The following is a 16,310-nucleotide window of genomic DNA, read 5'->3' as shown; positions in this document are numbered from 1 at the left end:
CTGTCTACTTCTCTTTAACAGAAACTTTCTACTATATATGTAAGCACGACCCTTAAATTTTATTTACTTTGTTTTGTTTTTTTTTAGAAAAGGTTCAGGCTGGCCTTTTATGTAGCCCAGGCTGGCCTCAAACTTGCAGCTATCCTCCTGCTTTGGCCTTCCCAAATGCTGGGATTATAGGCCTGTGCCACCAAGTCAGCCTGACCTTTAAATTGTTATATTCTTCAGGGATGCACTGATTGACTGAGATTTGTAAACAAACTATTATTTTTATACCTTTTTAAGGCAAACAGCTATCAAAATGATAGTTGTACATTAAACAGAAACTCAGAGGCTCATATGTAAGTATGTGATTCTGTCACAGTGAATTCAAGGTTAGATAAAGATATTAATTATACTGATTATAGCTTTTAAATAAAATATGAAAGTATGAGCTTTAATTACAATTTTACAAAATGAATATCAATAATAAAACATAACAAGGTGTTAAAATTGCTAATAATTGTTTGTTATTCAAATGAAATTTTATATAAAACAATAAATATATTTTACAGGTAGACTGTCAGTGAATATAAAATTATACACAATTATAATAAAGGAAATAGCTCCTTACGTGAAAATATTATATAAAAGCAGGCAGCAAGACTATGACAAAACTTCATTTCTGTTAACAGTTCTTATATACTCACTGGTCCTGGAGCAAAAAGCCAATATAAACAATACAAACAATATTAAAGTGAAAAAAAATCAACATTATTCAGTAACTTTTTAAAAACTCACTCTAAAACTTGGGATAGAAGAGGAATTGCCTATAATTTGTATTGTTCTCAGACTGAAAACTGAAATTATAAGTCTACAATAATTTGATAACAATCTAGTGTTCAATTTTTTAAAAAGTAATTTTACCAAATTGTATATTCTCTGAATTTAATATAAAAGAAACATCAGACAAGCCCAAATAGAGGGAAATCCTACAAAAGAACTGGTCATTGTGCTTTACAAAAGATCAAGGTCATGAAGGAAAAAAAAAAGTTAAGGATTTTGTGCAGATTAAAGATTATGGAGGGGCCAGGGATTTACAAGTTTGATTCCTGGTACCAAAATGAAACAGATTACAGAGACATAACCACTAATGCACATGACATCCTGGATTTGATTCTGAACCAGAAAGAGGACATGCGTGGGACAAACAGATCTCAATGAAGCCTATGCATCAGATAGATCACTGATCAACAAACATTTTTCTATGAAGTGCCAAACAGTAGATATTTAGGGTTTGTGGGCTACCTAAGTTCTCTGTAGTATATACTTCTTTATTTTGAACAATACTTTAAAAATGTGAAATCTGTTTTTAACTCACAGGCTTTAGCAAAGATGCTGATAACCATAAAATTGGGCTATATGATTAATATTAATTTTTAGGGAATCTGGGTAAAGAATGTATAAGAAATAGTATTATTCTGTAACTTTTTCTAAGTATGAAAATATTTCAAAATGAAAAGTTAAATAAATGAAATGGAAACCATCATCAGGTATTCCTGTATTGGATAAGCTAATGCATAACAACTACAACAATGAAAAGAAACACTGGCCTCTTTTCTCATCCTTGAAGCTGGTGGCTCTTCACGCATCCACTCCCTGTGTACAAACTGCTCTTCCCCTCACATACCCGAGTCCTTCAGGAGTCAGCTTCTACCCACACTTCAGCTCTTAACTCAAGCATCACTTCCTCAAGCAATCTTGCCCCACGGTCACCCTGCCCCACCCCTACCTCACACCTAAGTAAGCACCTACACATTCCTTCTTAACCAAAGGTGGCTGTTATTGCACACTTAATGGTGTACTCAATTATTTGATGCTGGTCTCACCTACAAGTAAGTACGTTCTAGGAGAGCAGAAATCACAGACATCATCTCATCTTTAAGGCTAGATTCCCAACACCGAGCTCAGGGCTCTGCACACAGGAATGCTCAGTGTGGTATGTGATGGGTGGAGAGATGGGGTGAGCAGACCTCCTCACTGTAGCTCCACTAAGGGAGCCAGGACAGTGAGGCAGAGATTAGATGGACGAAGAAGTAAGACTTAGGAATATAACAAATAATGTAAAATTGCACTGTCCAAAGATGTACTTAGCAGCTTTCTAAGCTTCTGGAGAGACTCATGGCCATTTTGAAAAAAAAGCTGAAGAAAGGATTCAAAGTAAGAGTTTAGACTCAGATGATTTTTAAGTTTCTCTAAGTTTATATTCTAGTTAATACTATTCATAAGCAATTATAGGACACTCACATGTTATACTAATTAATGAATTAACAGAATCATGACTATAAATCTGTAAATACTTTATAAAAGTAGCTGTTATAAACTATAGGTAGGGCAACATAAGCAACAAGATAAGCTACACAACCAACAAGATAAACCATCATTTAACAAAATTAATAAGAGGCATGCAAACTCAATAATTTATCATGGCAAAGGGTACTAGATAAGCATAGTGAAAATATAAATTGATAAGTTTATATACCATAAAGGGTATTAAACACATATGCTAACATTATTTACCTATTTGATTTGATCTACTTCTGCCTAATTAAGAAGTCTATTTTAGACTTATCCTATTACCAAAATACTTAAAACAAAAATAAAATGATAATATTCTTGCTTGTATCATTCTGAGTGAAGAGCAGATTATAAAGCAATAAATGCTATTACATCCAAAAAGTAAAGCTGATGTTACAAGAAACAGATTAAAGCATAAGTAATATTTGCATTGTGGTTGTACAACAAACCTTAACCTACTGATATTTGGACTTTAGAGATAGGCTCAAAGTGAGCAACTAAAATATCAGCCAGATTCTCTTCTGGTGTGCCTCTTGAAATATCCTTTAAAGTAAATTGATATAACTGTTTTGTTGTTTTTTTGAGACAGGGTCTCAGTATGTAGTTGAGACTAACCTGGAACTCACTATGTAGCCCAGGCTGGTCTCAAACTCAAAGCGATCCTCCTGCCTCAGCCTCCCAAGTGCTGGGATTACAGGCATATGCCACCACACCGAGCAATTGGTATTATTTTTTGAAAATATCATAAAACAATCCTGTAATATTTTACTAGGACTGGAGATATCTGACAATCTAAAAATTGCATACAATTAAACAATTATCCATCTTACCCATATCAAACTAATTTTACCCAAGTTGCAACTCAGCCTGAAAATTTATCTTAACAAGTTTGATTAGGCAGTCATTTCTCCACTATTCTAGATGGAGGTGCATACTACTCAACAAAAGTAACAAGTGATGTCTGACTCAACAGACCATTAATATACTTACTGCATCTTATAACGAACACACATGGTACATATATCTACAGTCCATTTTGTTCCAAACAAAGCTCTGTGCAACTATCAAAAAGATGTACAATACAGTATGATTTCTAAAGTGAACTTGTTTTGACATTATGGAATAGTAGGCAACCTGACTGATCTTCCTGCTGAAAGCAACTGAAAACTTCTGGAAAAAAAATTTAATAATCTGTACTTTGTTTAACAAACTAATAAAATATAAGCAATATTCAACAAAATAACCAATAGAAGCTAGAAGTGGCAAGTGGAAAAAGTCAACATAAGTTTGAGGATATATGTTGGAGTGGATGAACTTTAGCCTTGATTTCTATGGCCATTTGGAAGCCAGGACACAAAAAACCAAGCTCAAGGCTCACCAAGGATAGTCCAAATGAAACTCCCCCAAAATTGGCATCTGCTTAAGAACACAGTAGAAATAAACATACTCCTATAGGAGTGTTACATATGTTGAACACGGGACACAGGTAACTCATAAGTAAAAGTGTCCTTCAACAAGTTTCAGCCAAACCTCACGTTTCCTGAGTACTCAAAATATATGAAGTTATTTGTTTAGTTCAAAGCAATTCTGCACTAATAGTGAACTCAGACATCTGGCAAAGACAAAAGCAAATCCTAGTTGCAGGAATTCCCAGAAACAGCCCCTCACTGTTACAAAAAGCACCAAATGTGAAAATCAGCAAGTCACATGATAAAATCCAGAAGAATCAGATCCACAAACCTTCAAATGCTGTAACTATAAGTAATAATACAAAATAATAATCATGTCTGCCATGTTTGAAGAAATAAAAGGAATTCACCACTCATGCCTCCAAAAGCACAAGATCCTGCGTTTGATTCCTGGTGTAAAGGAAGGAAGGGAGGGAAAGAAACTGAAAATATGAATGAAAACAAGTAAGATACACACAAGGCCTTTTCAAAATGACTATGTGAAAAGGTGACAAATAGAAGCCCTGCCAAATACCACAAAAGGGCTGGGTGAGGTTCACCAGCACTCATGAGGTGTGATGAGAGGATCAAAGAATTCCAGATCAGCCTGAATGATACAGAGCATGAGAGGCCCATCTATTAAAAATAGACAAAAACTACACAAGGAAGATTTAAAAACTCAACAAATAGTTTAAAGGTAGATTCAAACTAGCTGAACAAAGTCAAAAAACTGGGAGGCATATCTGAGAAATTACCCAGAACACAGTAAGGAGTGAAAGGAATTCATCACAATCGTAGGTTAAAAGAGGTGAGTGATGGGCTGGGGATCTAGCTCAGTGGCACCACCGCCTGCCTCGCAAGCACAAGGTTCCAAGTTTGATCCCTGGTATCCCCCAAAAAGATGAGTGATAATATACACCTAATGGAAGTTCCAGAAAAAATGAAAATGGAGAAAGGACAACATTTGAAGAGTAAGTGGTCAGGAATTTTCTAATACTGATAAAAGACATCAATCCAGAAACTAAGAATCCAAATGAACGCCAAACAGGATAATAAAAAGAATTCTACATCTAGACACAATGAAATGTAGAACAATAAAAACAAAGAGACTACCTTAAAGGCAGCTAAAGAGAAGAGACACATACCTTCTCACAGAAAGAATATATCCAAACACTTGGAAATTAAACCATATTTGTAAACATTCCATGGGTCAGAAAGGGTCTCGTGGAAAATCAAGACAGTGAACAAGGGCCAGGGATTTAGCTCAGTGGTTCCACCGCCTGCTTCACAAGCACAAGGTCCTGAGTTCAATACCTGGTACCCCCCAAAAAAAAGACAGTCAAAATTAAAATGAAAACAAAACATAAAAATCCTGGCACACAGCTAAAGCAGCACTGAAAGAAATTTTCATCAATAAATGCATGCATTAAAAACAAAAAAGTGTAAAATTTTAGCTTCCATTCTCAGAATCTTAGCTAGAAAAAAATCACAAAATAAATCCACATCAAGCAGAAATAGGAGTAAAAATCAAAGATTGCAGACAAAAAAAAAGTAGAAACAATCAATGAAACAAATAGCTGGTTATCTGGAAGCTGCTAGCAGGTTTTCAACAAATCTCTAGCAAGTCTGACAAAGATTAAAGAAAAAAAGACACAAATTACCAGTATCAGGAATGGAGAAAAGGATATCAAAACAGACACAGAAAGCACTAACAGCATAAGAATAAATGCAAACTACCACAATGCATTCATTGGTAGTAATAATTTCAATAGCTCTGTAACTTAAGGAAATTAAATGAGCTTCAACTGAATTAAATTTTTAAAACTCCAATAAAAAAGAAATCTCTAGGCCCATGTGGTTTCACTGGAGAGTTCAACCAAATATCTAAGGAGAAGTTAATATCAAGCCTATACATTTTTAATCTAGAAAATTAAGAGGGAAGGAAAAGTTTGAAATTCACTGTATGATGCTAGTACTGCCTGATAAACAAAACTAGACAAAGATAGTACAAAAAAAACTATACACTAATCCAGTCATAAATAAGGGTATATGAAACTCCTTAACAACCTATAAGCAAATAGAAGTCAGCAATACCTAAAAATAATTATATACCATAACTGGAGCTTATTGCAGGGAATAAGTGGGGCTAATTCTATTTCAATATTTGAAAATATATCAATTTAATCTGTTAAATTAACAGTCTGAGGAAAAATTACATAATCACATTACTATATGCAGAAAAAAGCATTTGATAAAATTTAGTACAGTATTTTCTCATGATAGGAAGTTTTTTTTTCCAGAAACAGAAAAAAGAGGGGAACTTCCTAAACTTGATAAAGAATATCTATAAAAACCTACTACTATCATTACACTTAAAGTGGAAAACTTAGTGCCTTCCTGGGGAGTGGAGGGAACAAGGCACAAATACATTTTCTTACCACCTATTCAATATAGTGCTGGAAGAGCTACTCAATGCTGTAAACCAGGAAAACAAGGGAAGGGAACAAATGTGGAAATTTAAATAAACAATCAAATCATCCCTGTTTGTAGATGAAAGACTGCTCACATAGAAAATCCCATGCTGGAGTTCTTATAAATAATAAACAAGTAAAAGTAGAACTAATAGATGGACTCAGCAAGGCCACAGGACAAGGCAACACACAAAAGTCAACTGTATTTTTAAATACTGGCAATAAACACAGGACTCCAAAATTATAAACATAAGACCACTTACAATCACTCAAAAAAACTTAAATGCTTCTACATTACTCTAACAATACAGGAACATACTTAAAAACTACACAATATGCATGAAAGAAATCAAAGATATAAATGGAGAGAAACGTGACACTAATGGAATACTCAATACAGTAAAGATTTCAATCCTTCCACAATTATTACACAGATTTACCAAAATTCCTATCAAAACCCCAGCAAGAGTTTTTGTAGGTTTAGTCACAGGTTATTCTACAACTCATATGGAAAGGCAATGAACTAGAATAGCTAAAACAATTTTGAAAGGCAAAGTAGGAAGAATCAGTCTACCCAACTGAAAGACTCCTTACACTGTGTATCAACAGTAATCGAGACTGTGTGACACTGCAGCGGGAGACACACAGATGAATAAGACCAAATACAAAGCCCAGAAACAGACCTATATTATATGATTCTGATACTGGTGTCAAAGCAATTCAAGGGAAGAAAGAGCCTTTTCAACACTAGTGCTGACACATTTGGACATCAATAGGCAAAAAAAAAAAAAAAGAACTTTGAACTATGTCACATACCTTATACAAAAATTAACTCAAAATGGACCATGGAATTAAATGTAAAATTTAAAACTACAAAACTTTTAGAAAAAAATAAGAGAAAATATATGGGATCTCAAGCTTGGCAAGAGTTCTGAAAGACACCAAAAGCATGACCCATCAGAGGTAAATTGATAAACTGGCCTTGATCAAAACTCAGAATATCTTGGGGCCAGGGATTTAGCTCAGTATTGCCACCACCTGCCTTGCAAGCACAAGGTCCCTAAATTCAATCCCTCATGTCAAAAACAACAAAAAAAACCCTCAGAATATCTGATCTCAAAAGACACAGTTAACTCAACAAATTATACACATTGTGTATAGTTTTCTATATATCAGTAAAGATGGGGATAACATTGTTAAAAAGATTAAAAGACAAGCTTTAAATAAAGAAGATATTTGCAAAACATAGAGAAAAAAATATTTGCAAACCACTACACACAGGTGTACTACACAGAAAATGCAAAAAATTCTCAAACTCAGCAGTTAAAAAAATCCAACTAGAAATGGATAAGACATAAATAGGTATTTCACCTAAGAGGTTATACAAATGGCAAGTAGGTAATGAACCCTAGCTATCACAAAAATGCAAATTAAAACCAAAATGAATAATCCATATATACCTGTTGTGGACTAAATGTCCGCACCCCTCCACTGCCATCCAGAAAATCACGTATGTTAACATCTGATCACCAATTAATTGCTTTAGGACACAAAACTCTGAGGGGAGTGCTCATGACTGGGATGAGTTCCCTTATAAAACAGATCACAGAGAGCTCACTAGCCATTTTTCCTTTTTCTAGTAAAGACACACCAAGAAGTCCATAATTTCAAAAATCAATCTCCACCAGAACCCAACCATGCTGTGGCTGATCTTGGTCTACCAGCCTTCATAACTGTAAGAAACTTTCAGTGTTTATAAGCATAAAACACAGTACTTTGTTATAGCAGCCCAGATTGAGAGAACATTACAAGAATGGCTAAAAACTGCTAATATCGCAGTGTGGGACCTCGACAGTAAAGAGAATAAAAGATTACTGGGAGAGGAGACTTAGACACAATCACAAAGAGGCCCAGAGGTGCTATATCCAGTGAGAGCACCCAGCATTATGGAGACTCCCAGGAGTAGCACCACAGACAAGAGCTGTCTGGCTTTTATTTAGAATACCAATGTAGGGGAAACAAAAGAAGAAAAGTAGTTTGGGCAAGAAACCCTCTCAAGGCTAGACAGTTTTCTTGTGGAAAGGGCAACAACAGCGGCCAGACACAACATGTTCCCCACTACTCTGAACTTCTTGTTTAACCATTCACTCCTCACAGAGCCTGCATTCTTTGCCCCACAGTTTAACCATTTGCTCTAGGCCAAGTCCTCTGCACAGTAACATCAAATGTCAGTGTGGTGAAGTGAACGAACTAGGTTACTCACACACTGCAGGTAAAAGTGTGAAATGTACAGTCTCTCTGCAAAGTGGTGGATTTCTTTTAAAAAATTAAACATGTAGGTCCTGAGTTCAATCCCCAGTACCAAAAAAAAAAAAAATTTAAACATGAAAGGACCATAAAACCCAGCAGTTGCATCCAAGAACATTTAGAACATGAAGAAATTATACATTCATACAGAAATATGTGCACAAATACTTAGAGCAGATTTATTTGTAATAAAGCAAAGCTGGAAACAATTTAGATATCCCTCAATGGGTGAGTGGTATGTGTGTACCTGGGATACTATTAAATAATGAAAAGGAAGAAACTATTAAGACATTCATAAACCTGGATAGATCTTTAGAGAGAATGAATGGAGAAAGCCAATCATGAAAGGTCATGTACCATAGGATTCCACTTATTTACATTCTGAAAGAGAAATCATAAAAACAGAGAACAGTTCAGAGATTGCCGGAGATGGATGAGGACTGGAGTCCAGAGGGAAGGTGTGTGGAGTATAAAAGGCCAACCTGAGATATCAATGGATACATTCTTTATTCTGATTGCAACAATGTTCTTCATCTTGGTTGTGATATCCAGAACTGCACCCCTAGCCCTTAGACTATTTTTTGTTCCCTTTGTTTTCAGTAAGTAATCTGTAAGGTAATATGCGCTTTCCCATTGAGTGAATTTCCTGTTCCCTAACAAACTTAATGTGACTTTAGTATCTGCCAGAAGGTCCTTGTATTCTTCACGTTACAGTGGTGGTTGCAAAATGGCAATCTTCTGATGCTGTAATTCCTCTTAGGACTCGATGACACATTATATATAAAGAGGAATTTCTTCATCTTCATCTGCATCCCTTTGTTTTTAATTGCTTTTATAGACAAACTGATGGTATTTATTCACTGTTAATATCAAGTATCATATTTCTTTTAGTGCTCTAATTACCCTTTCTAGTTGGCCCTTGTGTCTTTTTTCATGTCCCATTGTTTTTTGACTAATTTCCAGTTTTCTGCAACAGTGATTTGCCCTAAGCTTACCTGATAATTTTTCTGCCCAGATCAGAAATCAGCTCTTTTCCACGAAGCCCATGTTTTGTTTTGTTTTATTTTTGAATGGTATAGGACCCATTAGCCTAGCTTCAGGTGTGTAAATTTCTACTGGATATTACTGCATTTATCTCCTTTCAGTGGGCAGATCTAGGAAATTTGTATGTATCCTTCATCTTTCCTCATTCAAAACTATCTCCCTTTTGTTTAATAAACATTCTGGTTTTCAATTCATCATGATTTTTACTCATTTCTTCTGTGCTTAGCTGAACACTGGGTAGTTTCAAAATTATTACATCTGCACTACTACCATCAACAAACAGATGACTAAAATTCAAGATTCTTTGCATACTTTTATCTTCAAATGTATTTCTTTAATGTATAAGTCAGCACATCATGCTCAAATGTTTCTTGAATTATTATTTTTAAAAAATTTTATCATATGTCTTCATTTATTTCTGATTCTGCTTAATGTTTGGACTTAATTTTTCATCTTTTAAACTATTATTTTGAAGTAGTTATAGGTTCACATGTAGTCATGGGAAGTAATACAGAGAGGCCCTATGTGCTCTTGATCCTGTTATCCAGTGATAGCCCTGGAAAAGGTTTGCACAAGAGAGGAATTTAACTTGAGAATATGACATGACTAAAACTTCCTGTTGTATAAGTACATTTTTTGCCTACTTAAAAATATTGTATTATTCAAATACATTACCAAATGTTTTTAAAAGCAGTTTCATAACGTTAACAGCCACTCCAAAAAAATTCATGTTGTATATAATTGCCCTTCTCTTAAAATCAGAAGCCATTCCCATGTTGCAGTGGACCCTCAAGTTATGACCCACCTGACATACAAATAACTTGGGTTCATTAGTTTAATGAACCTAATTTAGCCTCTTGTTATCTATCTATAGCATGTACCCAGGTAAACATCCAGATTTCAGCTGTAATAACTTACAATCAACTTGTGTTATAGCAGCCCTCAGGAACCAATTGAGTTCATGAGCCAAGGGTCCCCTGTACTTACTTAGTACTTCTGCTTCTTCCAAAGTGAATTTAGAACAGCTAAACTCATCCTCACAGTAATGAGTGGAACCAAGGAAGCATCGGCCCAGCTTGCAGTTAGTCCACAACCCTCTGTCCTGCACTAGCGCTGAGTAGCACATGTGCCCTTGGGCAAGTCACCAGGAGCAAGATGGGGATCTACTTCACAGGCTGCTGTGAGATTTAAATGAACACACACAAAATGGATTACAGTCTTCTGCACACAAGCATCATGATATCATTTACACTGCTGAGGTTGAAGTAGCCACAAGAGAACCACAAACTGTTTGGAAAGACAGACATCTATCAGCTTTCTCTACTCTGAAGGGTTCTGAAGAAACTCACTCAGAATCCACATTTCTCCTCTGAAAACCTGTACTCTTTTCTTTCAAGGTAGACGTAGTTAAAACCTTCATTCTCAGGAAAAAAAGCATCAGTTGACTCATTCATCTAATCAACCTCCCACTTTTGAGGGGGCTAGCTTTCACTGTCAACTTTCTTGAATAAATTCTCTGTAGCTACTGTGATAGACATGATTGAAATGTCCTTGAGGAAAGAAAGCCAGCAAGCACTTCCCTGGGGAAGTCAAAACTTGATCGTGTGAGTTTCCCTAGAACGAGCCAGATGCAGGAAAACAACAAATAGAACAACATGAAAACTTACTAACACAAAGAAGTATATTTGTCCTAAAGTCCTGACAGCTGAATTCTCTAACCAGCTCTTGCCTTCCATACAGGAAATTATAAATAGGAAGTCAGACTCAGGGCAGCACACCACTTTCTCTGGAGAGTCCTGAAAAACCCTTGCTGATTCCTCCTCTCCGATCTCATTTTCCCACATTTCTCTGTGCCCATCCACCCTCCGCACTGACAGTCTTTCTTTAGATATGCTAATATCACCTATCAGACAACAGGTCCCACTCTTCCTGCTTTAAAGCTGAAAGAAACAGGCATCTTTTAAGATGTCTTCTGCATAAAGTTGAGCTGTTCTATTATGTGATTTTTATTAAGTCAGATCTGAGTTCTGCTGGTGGCAACTACATCACACATACCACATATATCCACTCAAACCCACCTGTCACCCTGCTAACCCTTCTGCTTAACCCTTTACTTGGATATTATTCTCCAGCACATCTGGTGCCCACTTTATAGTTCTCAATCTCCTGGATTTCACTAGCGCACTGATACAAGCTGTCCATTTCTTCAGCACTTTCTCCATTACGGCCTTTAATGGAACTGAGTGCTTTGCTTCTCTGCTCATTAGTTTTAAATTGCTCTATACTAGTGGTCGGCTCCAGTCCACCTCCTAGAATCAGGCACACCTAGATACAAACCCAGCCTTTACTCCTTGCTAGTCAAGTGCTCACAGGAAAATTACTGAACTTCCTGAGGCCATTCCCCTCAACTCTAAAACAGACCTAACAACATAATTGGCCAGTAAGTACTTGGCATAATAAGCTTACTGTGGCATAAAGCAATCACTGAATAAATAGTAACAATCTTCTCTGTGTCCTTTTTCTTAGCTTCTGGTACTCTATGTTAGTAAACCCACACTTCTCCCTAGTAGTACTGGGGATTGAACACAGGGCCTTCCCACTGAACTACATTCTTACTCCTTTCAAAAACAAACAAAATAACAACAACAACACTTTACTTTAAGACGGGATCTAAGTCATTGAGTTCCCCAGACTGGGCTCCAACTTGCCATCTCCCTTGGCTTCTGCAATACTATTATACCTTCCATATTTTTCTTCTCTACCCTATCTTCTTCGAATCTTCTGGCAGCTACCATCTTATATCCAAACTTGCTGCTGTTGTAAAAAGGAAACCTAAAAGTTTTCTTCACTTATCCTATCATCCCTCCTTTGGTGATCTCACATGTCCTCATAACTACAACTGAAACCCATAAATAAGAAAATAACTTTCACATTATCTCTAGTCCAGACCTCCACTCTGACTTCTAGATTCCTGTATCTGTCTACTGAGCTCTCCATGACAAGGACAGTTTAAACTCAGAAAGTCCAAACATGGACTTCTTCCCAATCCTATTTTTTCTCTATGCACCTAAAATGCAAAAGGCAGGCTTCTAGAAGTTATCCTTAATAACCTTGCTCTGACTCTGCCTGAGTCTAACCAAGCTTAGATTTTTTTTACCTGAAATATCTCTCAAGTCCACCCACTTACTTCCATCTCTACATTTCTTCCTGCTAAATAATCTGTCTACTCCCTATACAAAAATCTACTTTTGCGTATGATTACTTCCCATCCCTCTTCAATAGTTAAGCCATGTCCTTTCCCCTCAAAATACCTCCTATAATTTTCACTCATTAATTCAATCCAGTATCATTCCTTACTGGGAAAAGATTAAGTAACAGATTAATCATGGCTGATTCAACCCAACAAACTGATACACTGACACAGACATGATCCTTAAAAATCAGCCATTACCCAAACTCACTAATCATGTAATAATGCATCAGGCACTGCCTCTATGAATATGTACACTTTTACATGTATTTTACAAACATGTGTACTTTTTTCTATTTCATAAGGCTATACATTTCATGACTTTAACATCATCCATATAGTGTTGAACTTACTGTTTTGTTTTTGAGACAGGGTCTAAGCCTGTGAAGCTATCCTCCTGCCTCAGCCTCCTGAGTGCTGGCTGGGATTACAGGCATGCACCATCGCACTAAGTTGAATTTCCTTTCTTTATTCTGTATCTCCCTTCTGCAAGTAGGAATTCCCTCATTTTATCATTTTCAAAGATTTGGTGAACAAACATATCATTTGTGATTTTAAAAGAATTACAAAAACTAATTCAACGTGGATCATGCCCTTAGACTCTGTTTACAGCGCAGAAGACAGCTGCACCCACATTTGTATCCTGTTTCCATAACAATGTCTCATAAAGAGAACTTGCTCGTGTCAAGTGCAACAGAATTAGACAAACATGCTTAGGACTGACATGTGGCACAAATGCCAAAAAAAGAGAAAACAGAACTTCTCAAATACATTAACTCTGTTTCTCGTCCAGAAAAATGCTACTTGGGCAAAAAAGAAAAGAAAAAAAAATAGGTATAAAGATTTGTGCCCAATCAGACAAGGAGATTAGCAGAGGACTTGGCTACTCTGAATAGCACAGCTCCTTGTGAACAGGATTGTGTACCTGCTCCTGTGCAGAAGGCAGGGGGAACCAGAGTCGGGCTAAAGACGAAAAAAGAATAAATGAACATGAGTGTGATTATTTTAAAAAACCTGAAAGAACTGCCTACCACAATCCAGTATACTTGACATCCATCCTTTTCTAAATTTGGATTATTTACTTAAAATAAGCTTCTAAGCACTTAGAAAATGGTAAACATTTGTGGAAACAACCAGAGTTGAACCAGATTCAAGTCTTTTTAAAATCAAGTATGTATATCATGTCAGAAAGAAGCGATAAAAATACTGTGTGGGTTGAATTTCAACAAGGTATCTGACCAGGTTCTTATCATGCCCACAATGGACATAAGAACACAGAATGGGTGGTAGTGCACTGAAGTGTAGTTACGGTGTACACTAACTTAATAACAAGTACCCATTAATGAACGGCTATCAATGTGAAGGGCAAGTGTACCAGCAAGTCTCAGGCCTTCTCCTGCTAAACTACTCTATCTGTAACTTGAAAGACATAGAAGGTTACTGCAGTGCTGTTGGCATCAGATATGTGCATGACATTAATTTAGGAAGAATAGCTAATATAGAGTATAAAGAAGCCAGGATTTTAACACTCCAGTAAGTCAGAAAAATGGGCTGATTCTCCTAAAATAAAACGTAATAGAGAAAAATACCTAAGAGATCAGTACCTGTGTCCAGAAATTTAACTATAACTGTGAGATGGGCAAGGTGTGGCTTAACTGCCACACTTTTTTTTTTTTTTTAAAGCAACTTTAATGGCTCTTTGCTGACAGTAAGTTTAGGTCAGCCTGACAGCAGCAAGCTCAGTATGTGAGATGTGAGGATCCAAAGAACTAATGTGTCCTAGCAGAAGCAGGAGCAGTATCGCAAAGACAGGAGGTGGTAGTGGAGTTCCGCACTGGACAGATCAGACCATAACTGGGATACAGGCCACCTTTCCAGGGGGCATACTGGCAAATGTTAGGAGTGCAGACACTAATAACACTAAGGGAAAGCAAAAGGGTTGGAGATTTATAAATAGATTTGTAAAACAAGAGCTCAGAGGAACATAATGGCTAACTTAATTTAGTCATTCAATGAGCATGAAGTTGAGGCCTATTTCAGGAAAGCCTACTTGATTATGAGAATGGCCAGGAATCCAGGGACAAGACAGTCCACATCTACAAGAAATGCGTATATTCAGATACCCAAATGTGAAAAGTTCAAACTGTCATGATCTAAAAAAGAATTCGTTTTCTAGTGTCTTATAAGGTACAAACAGGATCAGTGGAAAGAAGTTAGAAAGTAACTGATTTCAGCGCCTTATAAGGAAGAATATTTTAACAGTCGAGGTTAACGAAGGAAGAAGCCGTGTGCAAGGTTCTTGTCAGTAATGGTGTAGGAAGAAAGACCACTGCTGAAATGACAGGCAGTGGCCTGGACGGCACTTAACCTTCCTCAACCCCCACACTTAGAAATGGACTTGCACTTGATTCATCTTATTAGTGTATTTCCGAAACCCCGCCTCCCTGCAGCTGGGCATTTCCAAATCTAAACCTGCCGCGACAGAAACGATGCTTTCTAATTGGGAACAAGTCTGAGCACATGAATGAGAAATAGGAAGAAGCTGACCCATCAGTAGATGCTACACTAAAAAAAAAAAAAAAATCAGGACTGCTCCATGTGCCTCGAATTTGAAAAGAAAATGCAAGGATCCTCTATCGTTTAATTCATGAATTCAACTGAAAATATTTAATAGCATTCAATTAATGTAAACAAAGATTTCCTATATACTGCATTTCTGGCTGTGAGCCATTTTCTTCTAACAAAGACAAATTAATTTTAACTTAGGATCATCTGAAAAATTTGTGTCCCTAAATAAGCATTCCAAAACCTTCTATCCTAAGATTATATGGAAACTAACTTGAGAATATATTTCTAAAAACAAATGATTCCTCTGGATACAGCGGACCAAATACCATGGAGTAATCAAATAGTGGCATTATGATTAAATGGCTACCTAAATCTAATCTGTTCAAAATCAAAAGCAGGATAGAGAGAAAGGTTCCAGACCATTTAGTTCTGGCTTTTATACATCAAATTAAGATCATCTGAGCTTACCTTCCCCGCCTCATTCTGTAATTCTTAAACAGGCTCGTACACTGGCTCTAAATAAATGTTGCGACTGGGTATTTGAGGAGTTTACCCTCCAAAACTGTTCCTTTTAACTTCGTGGAACAAACCCCCACACGTAGCGCTTTCTTGGTTTTTAATGTAATAAATGGAACACAAGTCGATTTCCAAGGGCTGTTTTTCTTTAACGGCGGTCAGAAAGACAAAAGTGAGGAGAAGGAGGCTCCCCTTGAACCCGGCCCTGAAGAGAGTCCCCCCAAATCCGGGTGGTCAGCAACGCCGTCGTCGGCTCTACCTCCTCTCAACACACCGACCGCCTGGCTGTTTCGGGCACCCCAGAAAAAGAAACGAAAACGGAAACCAGACTCGGGTTTCCCCGGGACGGGATCCCCTGGGCTGCAGTGG

The 16,310-nt window shown here is 36.8% G+C and overlaps 1 protein-coding gene across 2 annotated transcripts in view; it reads right to left on the bottom strand.

Annotated features, from left to right (window-relative positions):
* CUNH3orf70 (chromosome unknown C3orf70 homolog) overlaps nucleotides 1-16,310 on the bottom strand; it is a 63,010-nt gene that overhangs the window by 45,152 nt on the left and 1,548 nt on the right. The window contains exon 1 of one of the 2 annotated variants that reach the window (XM_033762590.1): nucleotides 15,894-15,917. The exons of the other annotated variant lie outside the window; for it this stretch is intronic. The gene's annotated coding sequence lies outside the window, so the exon portion shown is untranslated. Of the gene's footprint in view, nucleotides 1-15,893; nucleotides 15,918-16,310 lie in introns of those variants that run through there. 2 annotated transcript variants of the gene reach the window in all.

Source organism: Fukomys damarensis, unplaced genomic scaffold (genome assembly GCF_012274545.1).
Source record: "Fukomys damarensis isolate Sample0158 unplaced genomic scaffold, DMR_v1.0_HiC HiC_scaffold_12, whole genome shotgun sequence".
Lineage (NCBI taxonomy): Eukaryota > Metazoa > Chordata > Mammalia > Rodentia > Bathyergidae > Fukomys > Fukomys damarensis.
The sequence above is the reverse complement of the archived record's forward strand: the minus strand, read 5'-3'. Positions and strand labels throughout refer to the sequence as shown.